General features: G+C 38.5%; 1 pseudogene; it reads left to right on the forward strand.

Moving 5' to 3' along the window:
• LOC129137853 (outer mitochondrial transmembrane helix translocase-like) overlaps positions 1 to 14,225 on the forward strand; it is a 68,419-nt pseudogene extending 54,194 nt beyond the window's left edge.
• Positions 14,226 to 21,427: the final 7,202 nt, after the last annotated feature.

Here is a 21,427-nt window from a genome sequence, read left to right on the forward strand (position 1 = left end):
ATGAAATTTACCTTTTTTTTTTTTTCTTGAGACGGAGTCTTGTCTCGCTCTGTCGCCCAGGCTGGAGGGCAGTGGCGCGATCGCGGCTACACTGCAAGCTCCGCCTCCCAGATTCACGCCATTCTCCTGCCTCAGCCTCCCAAGTAGCTGGGACTACAGGCACCCGCCACACGCCCAGCTAATTTTCTCTTGTATTTTTAGTAAAGACGGGGTTTCACCGTGTTAGCCAGATGGTCTCCATCTTTAGCCAGACGGTCTGCATCTCCTGACCTCGTGATCCGCTCGCCTCGGCCTCCTAAAGTACATTTTTTGTTTTATTCAGTACAATTTACAAATGAAAATAGTATATATGTATAGACTATAAAGTGATGTTTTGATATGTACACATTGTGAAATGGTTAAGTCAAGCTAATTAACATATTTATCATCTCACATACCTATCATTTTTTTGTAGTGAGAACCTGTCAGGTTTACTCTTGCAGCAAGTTTCAAGTACACAATGTATTGATATTAACTATAGTCACCATGTGTAAAATAGATTATTACTCTTTCGGTGAATTGGTCCTTTAGTTAGATCTAGATAGAAAGACATGGACTCCCTTTGGAAGATCCTGGTTTCTGTTGGTGAATATGTTGGCAGTTCGAAGAAGTTGAGCTGTTCACAGGGCATGAAGGTTTGAGACCACAGTTCCCAGTGGTGGAATCAAGTTTCTTCCTAGAAGTTGCTGTATTGAGTTGGCCGTAGTGCATGTCAACAAACTATGGTAGAAAAAATAATGTTGCATTATCATGAGGAGCAAATAGCTAGATCAAAACTCCTTTGTAGGGACTCTAACTAAAAACTATATAAAACCTTGGGCCCATTTGGAGCACTCATAGCTTAGGAGGTCTTTGAATCAAACAGAAAATATAATCAAAAGTGTTTCCTAAAAAATCAGAGTCAACCCATTAGAATTAGTCAAATGTCATCCATTGAGGTATTGCATTTCTTCAAATATTGCCCTCTTCTACTTCTCGTTTTCTATGTATTATTTCACAGAATGTACCTCAACCAATATGATTTCAGTAATAATAAATGCTATTTAAAAAGACAGCTCAGTAGTAAAATCAAAGTCAAAATTTTATGTCATTTCATATACTCATGCCTGAAGTTAACATATTAAAGGGTCAACATGCCTCTAACTCTATAACAATGTACTAAAGTTCTAGGCTTATTGTGTGGCAATACCAAGTGCTTTAGTAAAGGGTTTGTCAGACAGTTGTCTGTGGACCACCTGCCCAAAATCCAAAGGATGGATTCTTGGCCCTGTCTTCAGACCTATTGAGTTAGAATATCTAGAGGGTATATCTAATGAAGTTTAATTCTGGAAATAGCACTCATTGGATTAGAAGAAGCAGTTCGTATCTTCAAGGTAGTGAAATTAAACACCAATAACTTGGCACAACTGAAGTTTTATTTGTAATCACACCACTCAAGAACGAACAGTTGATTTGGGGACAGACAGATGAATAAGCATGCAATTATAATACAATGTGATAATTCTGAACCAGGAAGTATTACTTACCTTATGCAGGATAAAAGAGGAAGTGACTTATCGCTTGCAGGGAGGGTTGAAAAGGCTTCACCAGTGGAAGATCAAGGAAGGATTTACTCATTAGAGACTGTGGAAGGGTCTCACTGAGCAGATTAGCATAGGGAAGCAATTTAGCTGTGCTGGGTGAATTTTGCTTCATTGAGATAGTACAAAGCCAGATCCAGCGTAAAGGGTAAAGAATCGATAAGAAATGGTTACCTTCTTGGGAAGATTTCCAAGCTACCCTTACATTTTTAAGCAAACTTGTATTATGATGAAAATACTAGTTAAAGATTGTTCTAGGGATGTTATAGTTTAGATATCTATCGTCTCTAAATCTCATGTTGAAATGTCATCCCTAATTATATTAGTCTGTTTTCATGCTGCTAAAAGGACATACCCGAGACTGGGTAATTTATTAAAAAAAAAAAAAAAAAAGGTTTAATGGACTCACATTTCCACATGGCTAGGGAGGCCTCATAATCATGGTAGAAGGTGAAGGAGAAGCAAAGGCATATCTTACATGGTGGCAGGCAAGGAGAAGTGCTGAGCAAAAGGGGGAAAAGCCCCTTATAAAACCATCAGATCTCGTGAAAACTCACTCACTTTCACAAGATCAGCACAGGGGAAAAACCTGGCCCATTATTCAATTACCCCCCACTGGGTCCCTCTTGTGACACCTGGGGATTATGGGAACTACAATTCAAAATGAGATCTGGGTGGTGACACAAGCAAACCATATCACCATATTGGAGGTAGGGGCTAGTGGGAGGTGACTGGATCATGGCAGCAAGCAGATTTCCGTGAATGGTTTAGCACCATCCTCTGGTGCTGTCCTCATGATAGAGAGTGAGTTCTCATGAGAGAGATCTGGTTGTTTAAAGTGAGTGGCACTTCCACCCACTCTCTGTCTTGCTCCTGCTCTTGCCATGTACTGCCTGCTCCTTCTTCACCTTCTGCCATCAGTAAACACACCCAGAGGCCTCTCCAGAAGCTGAATACATGCCAGCTCCAAGCTTGTACAGCCTGCAGAACCATATGCCAATTAAACCTCTTTTTTTAATCATTTACCCACTCTTGGGTATTCCTTTATAGCAATGCAAGAACAGTTTAACACGGGGGATTATGGGTTATGTGGGCTAAACTAGAAGAGACCCAGAGATAAACCAAGAGGCATTTGTAGACCAAGCATATAGAGATGAGGGCCTGATCTAAGTTACGGGCTGTGTAAATTAGAACAAGAGGGTAAATAGAAATGGCATTTTGGAGCCAGAAACATCAGCACTTGGTAAATGTATTCTGACCTAACACTTGTACATGGAGTGATTCAGTTTTCTATATTCATAGCTTAAGACTCAATCATTATTTTCTAAAATGAGATTTCATCCCTTTCTGTGTATTTTGACTGTGGCAAATACAAAATCCTTCCCTGATGTGATGAATTATTTAAACACTATAACTTTATTAATACCTCCCCAACATGTAGCTCATATGGAAATATGCTTCCATTAAATTGTTGATAATGCCATAATAGACTTAGGAAAAATATATTCTACTGGTAATTATTTTGTATCCTGTAGCTTCATTAAGCTCCTTGTCTAGGCTTCAGGAAGATGTATGTGCTGTATTAATGGTCTATCGACTATTAAAATGTAACACGACTTTTAAAATGAAGGGTAAAATTACCAAGGCGCAATAAGTATGAATGATGGGGAAAGTGAGATAATGAGAACATAGTGTGGGACCCTCCTTGACACAATGTATCAGCTGAGGATGTGCAAATTAATTTAAGTGTTAAATGCTTGGAACTCAAATCTTTCAAAGAGATTTTTTTTCTTTTCCAGTTAGCATAGCACTTGGGTAGGACAAGGGTAACCTAGTCAAGTATTCTTAAAGAGACACTACATTAGAATTATACTATTTTTGATACAGAGGAAAACTACACAGATACATAATTCTTTAGGGACTCAAGAGTAGGAAGTCAGCAAACTGTGGCCAGGAGGGAAAATCCAGCCTGCTGCCTGTTTTTCGTAAGTAAAGTTTTATTGGAACACAAACACAATCACCCTCATTCATTCATGTATGTATCATCACTGGCTGCCTTTGTGTTAAAACAGCAGGGTTAAATAGTTGCAACAGAGACTTTATGGTCTGCAAAGCCTAAAATATTTTTTGCTTGGACTTTTATTGGCCCATGCTTTAAAAATAAAAAGTTTGTTGACCCCTGCTCTAGAAAGAAAAATAATATTAGAGCAGCACACGAGGGTGGTCTATTCTAGTGCCTTTGAAGCTCCATTTTTGCTCCTTCCTATTTCTAGATAGGGAATCAGAAATTATATCATTCACTAGTGTCCTTCTTACTTGTAAACATTAGGACTGGCTCATTCAAAGTCATTGAAATTGCTCCCTAACTTCCACCTTTCCCTACCATTCTTCCCTGGTACTCTGAGCTCCAGCCACACTAGCCTTCTTGCTGTTTCTGAAAAATGCCATGTCGTACTCACTTCAGGACTTTTCAGCAGCCTGGAGTTCTCTTGCCTCATATTTTCTCAGCTTCAATGCCCTATGCTCAGGGAGGGCTTTCCCGCTCACCAGATTCATAGCATTGTCCTCCTACTCCATCACTTGTTAACTCACTTCTCTCTTATATTTTTCCACTGCATGAATCACTCTCTGAAATGGTTTAGTCTACTTTTTACTTAGTTACTGTCTGTTTTCTTCATTAGATTGTCAACTCCAACACCTAGAGCACTGCTTGGCACATAAGAGGCCTCCATATTTGTGATGGTGGCTGTTGAAATGCTCTGCTGTAAGGCAAAGTCGGCAATACAATCCAGAGGGCAACAGAGCCTGATTTAGATTCAGAAATTTATTTATCCTCATGTAAATTAATGTGTGGAAAAGTTCATAATTTCACAGACACTTAAGGCCTAATTTTACTTTCAAAATATTCCAGGGAACCTCCACAAACTCCCGACTGAAAAATGTCTGTCTTCGTATAGTTTTTAGAACATCTCAATATTCTGTTTTAAAAGTAAATACCCTATACCCGCTTCAGCTCCAAATCCTTGTCTGATGCTTGGGTTATTTTAGTAACCAATTTTAGACATTCCAGTTTTCAGCTATAACATTAACTTGAGAATGAAAGTAGAGTTACATAACAAGTGAACAGCCTCCTCAATTATGACTAACTTTATGTATTGATCTCACCATTTGTATATGCAAGAATATATATGCTGGAAATCCTAGTGAAACATAAATGACCTCATTTTTAATCAGTGGACTTCAGTCCTTTGGGCTTTCAAAGCAACCCTTTCTAGGAAAGAAGGCTCAGTTACATTTGCTGCTTTAATTTTCAGATAAAGTCCATCTACTGTGACATACTGTTCTCATTAGCTAAGGAAATGAGGTGACAGAATTTAGGTGGGCAATTCTTAGTGTGAAAGAAACAGCCATTTGACTCCAATTAAAGAGATATGGCTTGGTAAATCTCTAGTGCTTTCACAAATTCAGTGACATTGTTTTAGATATTGTCAAGTAAACTTGATAGTACAGAATTAACAAAGAAAAAATGTAATCCAGCTAGCTTCCCTTGCTCAAGATACTTGGAATGGAGTGCAGGTTACACAGCATGTATTCTAGAGAGTTTGAACTTTTTCAATGTTAAGCATTCCTAATTCAGCACAAAGCAGTGTTGTTTATGTAGTATTGTTGACTTATGAGACATTTTGGGCTCTGTGCACTTAAATATGTCACCAGAGTTACTCTTTAATTAGTAAGATGCTGGAGTACTATTTAGTAAATTACTCCTACAGTGAATTAAATGACCTCCTTTTCTCTGGGAAAACAAAACCAAAACTTTGTCTTCTTGTGAACTTAATTTATACCTAATTATGATCAGAGTTGATTTTGGTTTTAAAAACATATTATTTTATTTAAAGCTGACTTGTGACTTGTGCTCTGACTGGCATTAACTAGATTTACAAAACTGCTCGATTTTCATGCCCACTAGTATCAATTGGTAACACCATTGTTAGTTCTAGCTCAACCGTATTGGATTATTTGGTGTTAACTGGACATTTCTGTTTGGACACTTTTCTTGATATTGTGAAATCTCTGAGTTATGGACAAAACTGTGTCTGCCAAAATCATATGTTGGAACTCTAACCCCTATAGGGGTGACTATATTTGGAGACAGGGCCTCTGAGGAGGTGATTAGTGTTAAGTGAAGTCACTAGTGTCCTTATAAGAAGAGGAAGAAATGCCAGAGAGCTCTCTCTCTGTGTGTACACAGAGAAGAGACCATGTAATAACACAGTGATAAGGCAGCCGTCTGCACATCAGGAAGTGAAACCTCACTGGAAATCAACCCTACTGGCATGATCTTGGACTTCTAGTCTCCATGACTGAAAGGTAAATTTCAGTTATTTAAGCCCCTCAGTCTGTAGTATTTTTGTTATGGCAGTCTTCAAGATTAACACATTCTTTATTTTAAGAAGGATGTTTGATATTTTTTGTGCCTTTGAGAATGATAATCAGTGATGCTGCAGAGGACTATACAGGGAAAATTCACAGAGGAGCCCCTGAGAAATTAAAACTATCATTGGAACACCTGAGAAGCAACACACCAACAACTATGAATAAATGCACACTGAAGGCACATCCAAAAGCTTTCCACAAATGGTCTGGGTTTGATGGAAACATATTTGTTTTAAATCATATTCAGAATGGTTCAGGTAATAAATTATCTGAAGAATGTGATTAAGAGCTATAGGATTTATAGCTAATATTAGCAAGAGCTCCCAAGGTGCTGCTATAGTGAACTTTCAGTGTAATACACATTGATTCATAAAGGTAAGAGTGACCCGGCAGAGAAATGAAATACTCAGTCAGGTTATTTTCAGACAGTCCTTGCCTGAGGTGAGTTTTAGTGTGGAATGGTCACTGGTTGGGTATAACAATCTGAGTTAAAAGAGTGATGGGGTGCATCCTGTAGGGTCCCAGGATGGTTGCTTAGTTCCAGGATAGTTTGTCTCCTGGTCCTAAGCTCTCTGCTAGAGAAGAACTACAATTTGGGCGGCTGGCTTTTTTCATTCATACCCTCTTAGAATTATTTTTCTTTCAAATTTGTGTTGTAGGTGAAAATCGCCAAGTCTTAGAAATACAGCTGAGAATGAATAAGGAGAGAGAGTTGCTCTGCCTAAGCACATTCTCCCTCACTGAAGGCACTTTGAAGTGACCTCAGGAAGATCACAGAAGTTCCCCTAGCTTCACCCCCACTATAGAAATGCAACCAGAAACTATTCAAAGACAAAAATACCATCCTGAATTCACCAGAACCTGGAGAAATGGAGACACCCACTGGGCACACAATTGAGAGAAGTTGCCAGCAGTAAGAGAAGCCGCCATTTTAGACTGCACCACACCTCCCTGAAGCCGTCAGAACTACACTCCCAGAGAATCTCCTAGACCCAAGATTTCCGAGGTGGAAGGAGGGAATTGGAAGTAGACATTTGATCTCTCCACCAGTCAGGGAATCTTCCTGGGAAGCCCACTCTGGTCCCGTCCCATGGGAATCACTGGAAGCACCAGAAGTGCTGAAGCACCTGGGGTAAATTGGGGGATGAAAAGCAGGGGTGGTGATTGCAGTAACTGGCATGGATACCTTCGCAGCTGCTCTACAGTCTGATCAGCAGAGATACCATGCTGAGGAGACTGGCTGGTGCCACAGGGTTGCAGAGGGCACAATAAACAGGAAGGCCAGACCCCTGGCCGGATTTTCACAAAACCCAGCTGCTTGAGTGCAGCCTTCCCCTGACTGGGAAACAACTGAAAGGTCAGTAATTAAGTTCCAGTGTTTGTTTAAGTCCTCCCCAGACAGGGCAATTAGTTCCTGTGCAGTGCTTTAGTCCTGGTGCTCACCATAAGCCCTCCCCAGAAAAGGAAGCCACAGCAGACCAATAATTAAGTCCTGATTTTAAGTAGTAGATATCTAAAACCACCAAAGAACACCTGAAAAAGCTGGAAGGGGTGGCTGTCTCCTTAAATGCACAGGTATCAATGTAAAGACACAAAAATTATGAAAACTCAGGGAAATATGACACTACCTAAAGAAACCAACAAAGCTCCAATAATGGACTTGGAATTAAAGATCTGTGATATGTCCAACAAGGAATTCAGAATAATCCTTTTAAATGCCTTTCAACTGTTTTTAAAAACTGTGTTGACTCCCCCACCAACCTGTCTTGCAAGCCTACCTCTGTGGTCTGACTTGCTGATGTTAGGCCCCGGAGAGATGGTCAAGGTTAGATTATGTGGGGGTTTGTAGGTGATAGCAATGAGTTTGGATTTTCTTTCCTCTGTGCCATCAAAAAGAAGCACAATGACATTGTTTGCTTTACATTTTAAGTAAATGTTTGGAATAAGTCGTAGCAGGTTAAGAATGAAATTAGGGAGACCAGTTATGCTGCTTCAGTAGAAGAGGCAAAAAACCACGGTACCTGGATAAAGGCGGCAGTGGTGAACACGGAAAACAGTGGATGGATGCAGGTAATAATTTGGAGATACAGCCAATAGAAGTTGCTGCTGAACTAAATGAGAGGGTGGTGATACAAGAGAAAAGACAGAATTGAGGATGACATCTGCATCTGGGGCTTCAGTAATTGGGTAGTGGTTCCAAGCACAGAATTGGAAAATGTTGTGTGAAGCAGGTTTTCAGAGGAAAATCAATAATTCCCTTTTGGACATGTTAGTTTTGAGATTCTTGTTAAATATCCAAATGTCAGACAGTTACCTTCACTAGCACGGAGTTCAATGAAGTGAGTTTCTTGAGATACAAATTTGGAAGTTATACTTTTAAATGCTCAACTGGCATTTAAAGTCATGGGTATGGATGAAATCACCTGGGGTGAGGAATTAGGTAAGGTGAAAAATAAAAAGATTAATCCACAATCCTCATTCTCAAATAATGTAGGTGATAAAATATACATCTATATATCTATATGTATACCTATATATCATTATGTAAGTAGTAGAACTCCAAAATCACTCACTGCCTCCAAGCTCCATTTTTGTTCTTCCAAACACAGATAATTTATTCCCTGATAAGGTAGTTGAATCTACAGCCAAACTTTGGCATCTTTCCTACTTTCCTTGTTTGAATCAGGTTGAACTTGAATTGGCAGGAATGATTGAATCTTCCATTATTTTAGAAAAAAAAAAAAACAAAACAAAACAATCACCATTACCCCATGAAGCTTTTCTTTTCTGCACAGCTAAAACGTCTGAATATGGTGCTCCAGAATCCTCTTGTAATTCAGCAGATTTTGTGATATCAAAAATATTTTATACTTGAGAATAATGGTTTCTCTAGAACAAATAAATAATTCTTGATTCCGTATGATATACTGGTACTCTCCTCCCACCTCGCATGGATGTTTTCAGGCATCTGCCCAAATAATGGGCATCCTCATCTTGCCTGATTCATTAATGAAAAACAAGTTCACCTGACAATGTAAATAAAGACAGGAGAACGAGAAATGGCAAGATCGAAGTAGCATTTTATAATTCTCAAGAAGTGAGAATTTCATTTTAAAAAAGAAAAATGTGCTATTCACCTAATGATTTTCAATTTCACCTTTAAGATCTGATATCCCTTCACAAAGAATAACTTCCCTCACCTTTGCTTTTGTTAAGTTTTATAATCCCACTATTTAATGTTTTAGAATTTGGGCTAAATAAAAGTTGCATTTTTGAGAAACTTGAACAAGGGCAAGGATTTTTCTTTTCTGTTTTTTTTTTTTAACAGTGATAACAGTAGCAAATATGATAACGATGGAGATTACTTTTACTTTTTAAAAAAACTTAATTTAATTTTAAGTTACGGGATACATGTGCAAGGCATGCAGGTTTGTTACATAGGTAAACATGTGCCATGGTGGTTTGCCATATCTATCAACCCATCACGTAGGTATTAAGCCCCGCATGCATTAGCTATTTATCCTGATGCTCTCCCTCTCCACCATGCCCCCTCAACAGGCCCCAGTGTGTGTTGTTCTCCTCCTTGTGTCCATGTATTCTCATTGGTCAGCTCCCACTTATAAGTGAGAACATGCGGTGTTTCATTTTCTGTTCCTGTTTTAGTTTGCTGAGAATAATGGCTTTCAGCTACATCCATGTCCCTGCAAAGGACATTAGCTCATTCCTTTTTATGGCTGTGTAGTATTCTATGGTGTATATGTACCACATTTTCTTTATCTAGTCTATGATTGTTGGGCATTTGGGTTGATTCCACGTCTTTGCTATTGTGAATAGTGCTGCAAATGAACATATGTGAGCATGTATCTATATAATAGGATGATTTATATTATTTTGGGTATACACTTAGTAATGGGATTGCTGGGTCAAATGGTATTTCTGGTTCTCAGTCTTTGAGGAATCACCACACTGTCTTCCACAACGGTTGAACTAATTTATATTTCTACCAACAGTGTAAAAACGTTCCTATTTCTCCGTAGTCTTGCCAGCATCTGTTGTTTCTTGACTTTCTAATAATTGCCATTCTGACTGGCATGAGACAATATCTCATGTGGTTTTGATTTTCATTTCTCTAATGAACAATGATGTGGAGCTTTTTTTCATATATTTGTTGGCAACATAAATGTCTTCGTTTGAGAAATGCCTGTTCATGTCCTTTGCCCACTTTTTAATGGGGTTGTTTGGGTTTTTCTTGTAAATTTGTTTAAGTTCTTGGTAGATTCTGGATATTAGACCTTTGTCAGATGTATAAACTGCAAAAATTTTCTCCCATTCTGTAGATTGTCTGTTCACTCTGGTGATAGTTTCTTTTGCTGTGCAGAAGCTCTGTAGCTTCATTAAATCCCATTTGTCAATTTTTGCTTTTCTTGCAAGTGCTTTTGATGTTTTCATCATGAAATCGTTGCCTGTGCCTGTCTTAAATGGTATTGCCTAAATTTTCTTCTAGGGTTCTTATAGTTTGGGGTTTTACATTTAAGTCTTATTTCATCATGAGTTAGTTTATATATAAGGTGTAAGGAAGGGGTCCAGTTTTAATTTTCTGCATATGGCTAGCCAGTTCCCCCAGCACCATTTATTGAATATGAAATCCTTTCCCCATTGCTTGTTTTTGTCAGGTTTGTTGAAGATCAGATGGTTATAGACATGCAGTCTTATTTCTGAGATCTCTACTCTGTTCCATTGGTCTATGTGACTGTTTTTGTATCAGTACCATGATATTTTGGTTACTGAGTCTTGTAGTATAGTTTGAAGTTGGGTAGTGTGATGCCTTCAGCTTTGTTCTTTTTGCTTAGGATTGTCTTGGCTGCATGGGCTTTTATTTTGTTTCATATGAATTTTAAAGTAGTTTTTTCTAATTCTGTGAAGAATGTCAATGGTAGTTTAATGGGAATAGCATTGGGTCTATAAATTACTTTAAGCAAAAGCTGGAAGCATTCCCGTTGAAAACAGGCACAAGACAAGGATGCCCTCTCTCACCACTTCTATTCAACATAATATTGGAATTTCTGGCCAGGACAATCAGGCAAGAGAAAGAAATAAAGTGTATTCAAATAGGAAGAGAGGAAGTCAAACCATCTCTGTTTGCAGATGACATGATCCTATATCTAGAGAACCCCATTGTCTCAGCCCAAAAGTTTCTTAAGATGATAAGCAACTTCAGCGAAGTCTCAGGATACAAAAGCCATGTGCAAAAATCACAAACATTCCATACAGCTACAGTAGACAAGCAGAAAGCCAAATCATAAATGAATTCCCATTCACAATTGCCACAATGAGAATAAAATACCTAGGGATACAGCTAACAAGGGAAGTGAAGGAACTCTTCTAGGAGAACTATAAACCACTGCTGAAGGAAATCAGAGAGGACACAAACAAATGGAAAAGCATTCCATGATCATGGATAGGAAGAATCAATATCGTGAAAATGACCATACTTTTGCTTTTATTCCTCCTCACCACACTCTCCACCCACCAAAGCATGAAGGAGGGAAATGTTGTATCCAAGTGAAGCTGAAAGGGATATGGCAGGCTACAGTCCATCCATAAGAGGCAGACAAGAAGCTTAGGATCAGCAGTGCCAAAGGGAGCTCTTTATGTCCAACCACCCTCTCTCTTATCCCATGAGAACAACTGGTGGATAAAGGAGAAAAATACATAATTCAAATAATGGAGAAAAAGCTTTATATCTGATATTGCTTTTTTGTCACAGAAAAGCAAGCTGGTTCTAGTTAACATTTTCCTCCTGATAACTCACCTCCAACATCTGTAAAACTGTACAAATATTGGCCTGGCACGGTGGCTCATGCCTGTAATCCCAGCACTTTAGGAGGCCAAGGCAGGTGGATCACAAGGTCAGGAGATCAAGACCACCCTACCTAACATGGTGAAACCCCATCTCTACTAAAAACATAAAAAATTAGCCGGGCGTGGTGGTGGGTGCCTGTAGTCCCAGCTACTCAGGAGGCTGAGGCAGGAGAATGGCGTGAACCTGGGAGGCGGAGCTTGCAGTGAGCCGAGATAGCGCCACTGCACTCCAGCTGGGCAAAAGAGTGAGACTCCGTCAAAAATAAACAAACAAACAAATAAATAAATAAATAAATAAACTGTACAAATATCATTGGTAAAATATGCTTTCCTAATAGGAAAACATCCTCTCCCTGAAATTAAGGATGGCCATAGAACTACATTCATTCATCTATTCTCATTTTGTTTATCTTCTCATTGAATTTACCTAGCACTTTCCTGACAAAAATGCACTTAACTTCTTCTCTAAACCTTCAGCTCTGCTACTGGTGCCTCTTTGAGAAGTGTCAAAGTGGTTTCCAGGTCACCTGAGCACTGGATCCCCATGCTGATTCCATTCTAGTAGGCTAAGATAGCAGTCCCATAATCATCATTTATGAACACTAATGTCCTTGTCTAGACAGGAATAATCGACCTATCATTCCTAATCCCATTATTCACTTTCCAGGTCTATACACTGTCTAAAGGTGAGTGAGTTTAAAAATATCACTGAATGTTCCTGATAATTAGTTAGAAAGGACTCTATAATGCAAATGTGTGCACATTCAAAAAAAATTGCCCCTCCTTCATTATATAGACTATGTGAGACTGTAGCCATTGGCATTTATTGAAGTATCTTTACTCATTAGAGAAAAGCGAATTAGTCTTTCATTATGCAAGAAATGTTTGGTTTCCCACTTGCACACAGAAAAATACAGAATCACTAGCAAAGAGACAAAATATCGCTTTACTGTATTTGGTTCCCACCCTTAACACGGTTCATGAGCTGGTAGAGTAGAATAGTGAGGAGAAACATCAGGGGTTCTTTCCCCTACTCTCATGACATCCGATTATATTTCACAGTAACCCTGCAGGGTCTGCTTGAAATGCTCATGTCTTAATGCCATGCTCATTAACACAGAAAAGACAATGAAAACAATGACCTTTAAAATGTATATCTTTCTAATTGTGTGCTGACAGTCTCTCTTTGCAGCTACACTGTTTGTTTGAGTAAAACCCATGATTGAAAAATACCTCAAAGTTCAATTCCCCTGGGACTCTACCAAATGAGTAGCAAAATGTGCTTTGACATTCTTAAGTCTTAGAGGTTTATATCTTGTACCAAAATATTGTGTGAGATTTACTGAAATCAAATAGGCTTTTATTGGAAGAGACAGAGGTAAAATTACATATCTATTGATATGGAAGGGGGACAGGGAAGTGCTGGATAGAGAAGGGCAGGGTCCCCGGTGAAGGCTCCATCCTCTGGTCTGTGCCCAAAGACATAAGTGAGAACAGGCACTTCTATTTTCCACCCAAATGTTACATTTTCCAAGACCATTCTGGCCCATTACACCCCCCATCCCATGCCCATATAAACCCAAGACCTTTATAGCGAGCGCACACACAAGTAGCTGGAAGTCGAGACCAGCAGACCAGCAGACCAGCAAGGGCAGAACAATGCAGCAGAGCAAGAGAGAAGAGGGACGTCTGTATGTCCAGAAGAGTTCAGCTGGGGGCTTGTTGGGGAAGAGTCCGGCCACTGGGTGGCCCGACTCTAGGGAAAGAACACCTTCCCACTTCATCCCCCTCTTCAAGCTCTCCATCCATCTCACTGAAGCCACCTCCACCACTCAATAAAACCTTTCACTCATCCTTCAAGCCCATGTGTGATTCATTCTTTCAGGACACTGGGCAAGAGCTCAGGATACAGAAGGCTGTCACACTGGCCCCCAGCCCTTGCGAAAAGACAAGGGTGTATTGAACTGATTAACATAAAAGCCACCTGCAGATGGCAAATCTGAAAGAGCTTTGTAACCATGCCCACTTGGGCTTCGGGAGTTAGACACCCACCCCTAGATGCTACTTTGAGACCAGAGCCCAGAAGTGCTGGCTCCAGCCTCTGCACTGCCCATCTCTACGCTCTCCCTTGAGGTTTGAGCTGCAGGGCGACTAAGCATGCCAGCCACCCCTGTCGCATATCCTGCCAGGGGAATCAGGGAACTCTCCTGTTTCACTCTGATATGTCCTGAGAGCAGTAATCATTCTAGTTGAATCAACATAGAGATAATAAAGTCTTCTGGCAACTCATAGACATCAAGGTTACGCCATTTTTGACTGTTATTATGCAAAGGTTTTAAGGCAGCCTCTTTGGCTAATAAGATTAATGCTCTCAGTCAGACAAACTGTAATATCCAGAATGAATTCTCTTCAGTACACTTTTAATTGGTACTTTTATGCCAAGTGTTATCATATATTTTCTCTTGTTTCCATGGCTAATGCAATAACTGTCTGTAGCACTCATAGTTTAAAAGTTACTTCAAATACGTTATTTTATTTTGGAAATATGCATGTATTATATTTGAAAAATCTATATCAAATTGATTTTTAAAACATCCTTCTATCAGAAATTTTTCTTTCAGCAGACAAAAATTAGTAAGTTTTAGAATAATTTATCAATATAGCTAACAAGTTCCTGTACTCAATAACAAGGTAATGTATACTCTTTTCAGAATATATAAACAATTTACCAAATTTTACTACAGAATAGGGAAGAATATTTCAAGAATTTTCTAAGGATGGTTAACATGCAGAACAACATGTCTGAGACTATTGCAATAAGATTAGAAGCCAGTTAGAATAATCTAAATCTCTCTACATTTCTCAAACCAATAAAACCAAGGAGGACAAACAAAATCACATATAACCTGCAGAGTAAAAGATAGCAAATTCTATAAATGTCCATTTTCCTGTAAATTTGAAAATGAATGAATACCAGAAGATCACTGGAGACTCCCAGAGTGGGGTTAGGTGGAGATTGCACAGAAGAATGAAAAGAGCAATGGGTCCCAGCATTGGCAGAACACACTACCTGAAGGAGAGACTCCCTCTCAGGAAGGGGAAATATTTAGGACGAGTCAGATAGAGCAGGGCTACCTGGAAATCAAAATGAAGGGAGTTGGTAGGCATGTGGAACAGAGATGAATTATTGACAAGGCATCACTTCTCGGGAGAGAATGCAGCTTAGAAGGGGGAATGTCCTTTGGAGGCTTAGTCCAAAGGTAAAGACGCCATCAAATGGTGGACGATTCCTAAGAAAGCAGATGACATCACACAATTGGACCTGTCTCCTTCAAAACTTGTGCCATTTATTTAAGCCAGGTTTTATTGAGGTGTAATTTACATGAAGAAAAATTCATTCTGATTACATGTTAATGTTTGGTGAAATCTGACAAGCTTACAGTCATGTGACTCCCCACATCACAATTAAGATATAGAATATTTCCCTCATCCTGAAAGTTCCCTGTGCCCTTTGTGGTCCTTTCCCCAGCTCCTGGCAACCACTGACCTCTTTCTTGTTTCTATTGTTTTGCCTCTTTCAGAACATCATATAAATAGATCATAATACGTAGTCTTTTGAATGTGACCTTTTTCACTTGGCATAATGCTTTTGAGATTTGTCTTATTTTAATTGCTAAATAGTAATTCATTGTATGCTTACACCACAATTTGTTTACCTGTTCATCGGCTGATGGACATTTGGGTTGTTTGCATGATTATGAATAAGTTACTATAAATAATTACATATATTTTTTGTTATGGACATCTTTATTTTTCTTGGTAAATAAAAAGGCAAATTTTATATGTCGACTTGGCCACATGCACAGTGCCCAGCTATTTGGTCAAATGTTATTCTGAGTGTTTCTGTGTGGGTGTATTTGGATGAGATTAATATTTATATAAGCAGATTGAGTACAGCAAATTGCCCTCCCTAATGTGGTTGTACTTCCTCCAATCAGTTGAAAGCTTGACTATAACAATAAGATCAGCTTCCCTTGAGTAAAAGCGATTCCTCCTGCCAGACTACCTTGGGCAAGGGAGATTAGTTTTTCCCGACCTTTGGACTGAACCTTTGGTGCTTCCTGGGTCTCAATTCTACCAGCTTTTGGACAGGAAGTATACTATTGGCTCTCCTCATTCTAGACCCTCAAGATACCAGCTAGAACTAACTCGTAGTTTCTCATGGGTCCTGAGCTTGCTGATTCAGCTTGTAGATCTTGGGACCTGTCAGTCTCTGTAATTGCATGAGCAAATTCCTTATAATAAATGTCTCTCTCTCTCTCCACACACACACACATAAACACACACACACACATACACACACACACACACATACACATCATATTGCTTCTGCTTCTCTGGGAACCCTGATCAATACCGTCAGTATTTAACATTTAAAAAAACTACAAAACTGTTTTCCAAAATAGCTGTATTTTTCATTCCCATTCTCGGGACTTGGTATTGTCTATTTTTTTCCTTAATAGCTGTAGCACATTGTGATTTTAATTTGTATTTCCCTAATGACTAATGATGTTAAGCATCTTTTTGCTTATTTACTTACCATTTGTATATTCATATATCTTCTTTGGTGTTATATATTTAAATATTTTGCCATTTGGGGGGTGGGGGAATTATTTTCTTATTATTGAGTTGAGAAAGTTATTTATATAATCTGAATACCAGTTTTTTTATTTGTACAAATTTATGAGATACATGAGAAATTTTATTACATGCTTATATATCCAAAAAACCAATTACATAAAGTATCTGGAAATTGTTCTAGAGGCATATAGCCAATGGATAAACTTTTATTCAAGTATGCCTACCAAATCTCGGTAATAGCAAAAGTTTTTGACATTTCAGCCACAACCTGTTGCACCTCCAACCCAAGTTCTGTATTATGAAAACTTTGTATGTGCAGTCAGAAGACAAGGGCTCTCTTACCTTGTTGCTCCCAGTATGGAACTATAGTTGATATCAGGAGAGGCTGATTTCTGGCATTTTTCATCTCTGTCAAATCTGTATTGCACAAGCTCTATCTAGGCATATGTGACTGAACAGACCAGATCTACCCTTCCCCAACTCAGTTGCCACTCATAGGACAGAAGCTCTACCCAAGAATACTGGGCTGTAAATCACCACAACAACTGGCTTGGCAGTTGGCAGTTCCACCTTGCAAAAGGTAGCCCAAGAAGGCTGGGGCTACCACCTCTTCCTGTGCCTACTTGTAGAGTAGTGATGTCACTCTGGGAAAAGCAGGCCCCCACTTCCAAATCTGCTGCAGTGTTTTGAGGGTTCTTCCTGGGGGGAAGGGAAGATCATAAAGGTTAAGAGTTCTATAGTTATGGCTGAAGAGATTGAACTTTTAGGATCAGAATGAAGACAAGTATATGTTTAAGGACTTTGCTGAAAACAAAACAAACTTTGAAGGAAAGCAATTAAGAGGAGTTGGTAGTTCTATAATGCAGCAAAGTGGATGAGCAGCCAGATGCCTTATAGAGAGAAACAAGGAAACAGCAATTAAGAACACTCTTGGGATCACAGTCAACTCTGAGGGTTGGAAAAACCGTGCAACTAAGTGGTTGTCCCAGCTCTGGAGAAATCAGAACAGAAGACAGAACAAACTTGAAAGCATTTTCCAAGCCATACACAGACACATCAACACACGGTAGAAGCCTCACTGGCACAAACTTCTTAAACACAATCTCTGATGACCAAACATTTACTGAGCAATATGCTAGGCTGGCACAGGTATGACTCCTGGGAAGCTAGACTTAAAAATAACATGACAGTCACTTCTGGCTGTCTGGAAGGCTGTGTGTATGCTGAGAACTGTGCCCTCTCAGAAATAATCAGAGAGGGAACTTCCAAGCCACTAGTCCCTGCCTGAACATGGGGCAAAAACCAAAATGGTTTTCACTGTGATCATAGCCTCCAAGCTATACACACATGCAATGGTGAAGGGTAAAGATCTAGAAGTAAAAGGCTAAGGAGGCTTAAGCACAACATTCACCCAATAAATAACTTACACTGACTTGTAGTAACCATTGGTTGCCAGGCTAACACAAAAACAACAAAAAACAATTTGAGCATACTGCAGGAGAAATAGGCTCTGCAGAATTAGCTCAGCCAAGTCATTAAACAAATAATCAAATGACCAAGCAAACAACCACCACCTCCAGAAAGGGAGTTTAGTACCCAGAGTTTTTTGTTTTGTTTTATTTTGTTTTTTTGAGACAGAGTTTCACTCTTGTCACCCAGGCTGGAGTGCAATGGCACAGCCTTGGCTCACTACAACCTCCACCTCCCAGGTTCAAGCAATTATCCTGCCTCAGCCTCTCAAGTAGCTGGGATTACAGGCGCCCTCCACCATACCCGGCTAATTTTTGTATTTTTAGTAGAGGCAGGGTTTCACCATGTTGCCAGGCTGGTCTCGAACTCCTGACCTCAGGTGATCCACCCACCTTGGCCTTCCAAAGTGCTGGGATTACAGGCGTGAGCCACAATGCCCAGCCTCCAGAGTTTTTATAATATATCATTATATTATCTAAAATGTATAGTTTTCAAGAAAAATGTGAGATAAAATTTGAAAACAGAGGAAAGTGTAACACATATGCAAGAAAACAAACAACAAGAGGGGAAAAAAGAGAAAGAAAAAAAGAAGAAAAAACCCAGGCAGTTGAAACTGCTTTTGAGGGATTCTAGATGGTATAATGAGCAAACAAAGTCTTCAAAAAAGCTATTTCAAATGTGTTTAAAGAACTAAGGAAACAAGGTTTTACAAAGTAAAGAAAGTTGCAATAAAATGTCTATAAAATAAAGAATATAGATAGAAAGTACTAAAAAGAACCAAACAGAAACTCTGGAGTTGAAAAATTATAATACATGAAATAAAAATAATTCACTAGTAGGATAAAGTTTCTATATTTCTCTGGAATTAGGTTAGTAGAAACCTGAAATAGGTTTGAGCTAGTAGAAGAGAGCATCATGGAACTTGAAGATAGAGCAGTAAAGATTATTCAATCTAAAGAAAACAGAGGAAAAAAAGAATGAATAAAAATAAAGAGCCTCAGAGAAATGTGGAACATCACTAAATGTACATTAAAATATTTATGAGAAGGAGAGGAGAGAGAGAAAGGGGTGGAAAAAGGAAATCAAAGATATAATGACTCAAAACTTTCCAAATTTGATGAAACACATTAATGTACTCATCCAACAAGCTCAATGAGTTCTAAGTAAAATAAAAGCAAAAAGATCTACATCCAGACATACTATAACCAAAATGTTGAAAGCTAAGAACAAAGAGAAAACCTTGAAAGTGGAAAGAGAAAAATAATTTATCACATACAAATGAATCTCAATAAGATTAACAGCTGACTTTTCAACAGAAAAAAAGGGGAGCAGAACAACATATTCAAAGAGCTGAAAATAAAAATGTATTAGCCAAGAATTTAACATTCTAGAAATCTATCTTTCAAAAAAGGGAGTGAATTCACAGTAGCAAAGTCATGGAATTAACTTAAATGCCCCTTAACAGTGGATTGGATAAAGAAAATGCGGGACATATATAGCATCGAATACTACACAGCCATACAAAACAATGAAATCTTGTTCTTTGCAGCAACGTGGATGCAGTTGGAGGCCACTATCCTAAGCAAATTAACACAGGAACAGAAAACTAAATACCACATGTTCTCGCTTATAAATGGAAGCTAAGCATTGAGTACACATTGGACATAAAGATGAAAACAATAGACACTGGGGACAACCAGAGAGAGGACAAAAGAAGGGGGTAAAATCTGAAAAACTACTTATCGGGTACTATGCTCACTACCTGTGTGATAGGATTATTTATACCCCAAACCTCAGCATTACAAGATATATCCATGTAACAAACTTGCACATATACCCCATGAATCTAAAATAAGTTAAAATTATGTTTTAAAAAGGAAGTGAAATACATTCCCAGTTAAAAACAAGCAAACAAATAAAAAAAAACCTTGACAATTTGTTGGTAGCAGGTCTGCTTTACAAGAAATACTGAACACCACAAAGTATTTCTAGCTCACATTGCAAAACAAGGTACAATTATGTAGATAATTATAAAAGAAATTATAATTGCATATTTCTTTTCCTTTTTTCTCTTGGCTAATTTAAAAATTTTATTAAAATATGCATATGATTGCATTGTTGTGGCTGTACCTTATAGAAATGTGATATGTTTGATAATAATAGCACAAGGGAGGTGGGTGGGAACAAAGTTCTATTGAAGTAAGAAAATGTCATCAAATGGGACGTTAAATCTGCTTAAAGAAATGAAGAGAACTGGATATGAAGGTTAACATAAAAATTTAAATATATTCTTCTATTTCTTCTGTCAGCTTCTTTAAAGATTTAAGATTATACAGACTGATAATCATCAAATATGTCATTGGGTTTGTGACATATAAAGTTGTAATTTGTATAACAGTAATAGCACAAAAAGGGGATCAGGTAAATGGGACTCTATAGGAGGGTAAATGGGACTCTATAGGAGTAAAGTTTTTCTGTTTCCTTGGAGTTAAGTTAATATAAATCTTAAGTAAACTAAACAATCCAATCAAAAGGCAGAGATTGTCATATGAGATAAAAGAACAAGATCCAACTATATGCCATGTACCAATACAAATACATTGATACAAATAAGTTGAGTAAAACAAAGGAAAAATATGCTAGGTACCAATACAAATATATTGATACAAATAAGTTGAAGGTAAAAGGAAGGAAAAAGATGTGCCACGTAAACCACAACTATAAAAGACTTGGAGTGGCTATACTAATATCAGACAAATAAACTTAAAAATGTTACTAGAGATAAAGAAGGACATTTCATCATTATTAAAGGGCCAACCCACCAGAAAGATAAAACTTTGGAATGTATATACAACACAGTGCCCAAAGATGAAGCAAAAGCTAAAAAACTTGAAGGGAGAAACAGATAATTCAGTAATAGTTGAAGAACCCAATATCCCACTTTCAGTGAAGAATTGACCAGCTAGGGAGAAAATCAACAGGAAAATAAAAAACTTGAACATTATAAACCAATTGGACATAGCAGATATCTAAAGTACATACTGTACAACAGCAGCAGAATACATATTATATAGCTCTCATAGAACATTCTATAGGATAACTCATGTTAGGCGATACAGGTGTCAATAATTTTTTTTTGCAAGGGTGGGGAAGGGGGATTAAGGTTCTGGCTTTGTCGCCCAGGCTGGAGTGCAGTGACACTCCACTCACTGCAACCTCCACCACCTGGACTCAAGCCATCCTCCCACCTCAACCTTCCCAGTATCTGAGACTATAGGCACACACCACCAAACCCATCTAATTTTTGTATTTTTTTGGTAGAGACAGGGTTTTGCCATATTTCTCAAGCTGGTCTTGAACTTCAGAGTTCAAGCTATCCACCCACCTCAGCCTCCCAATGT

This window comes from Pan troglodytes, chromosome 17 (assembly GCF_028858775.2).
Source record: "Pan troglodytes isolate AG18354 chromosome 17, NHGRI_mPanTro3-v2.0_pri, whole genome shotgun sequence".
Lineage (NCBI taxonomy): Eukaryota > Metazoa > Chordata > Mammalia > Primates > Hominidae > Pan > Pan troglodytes.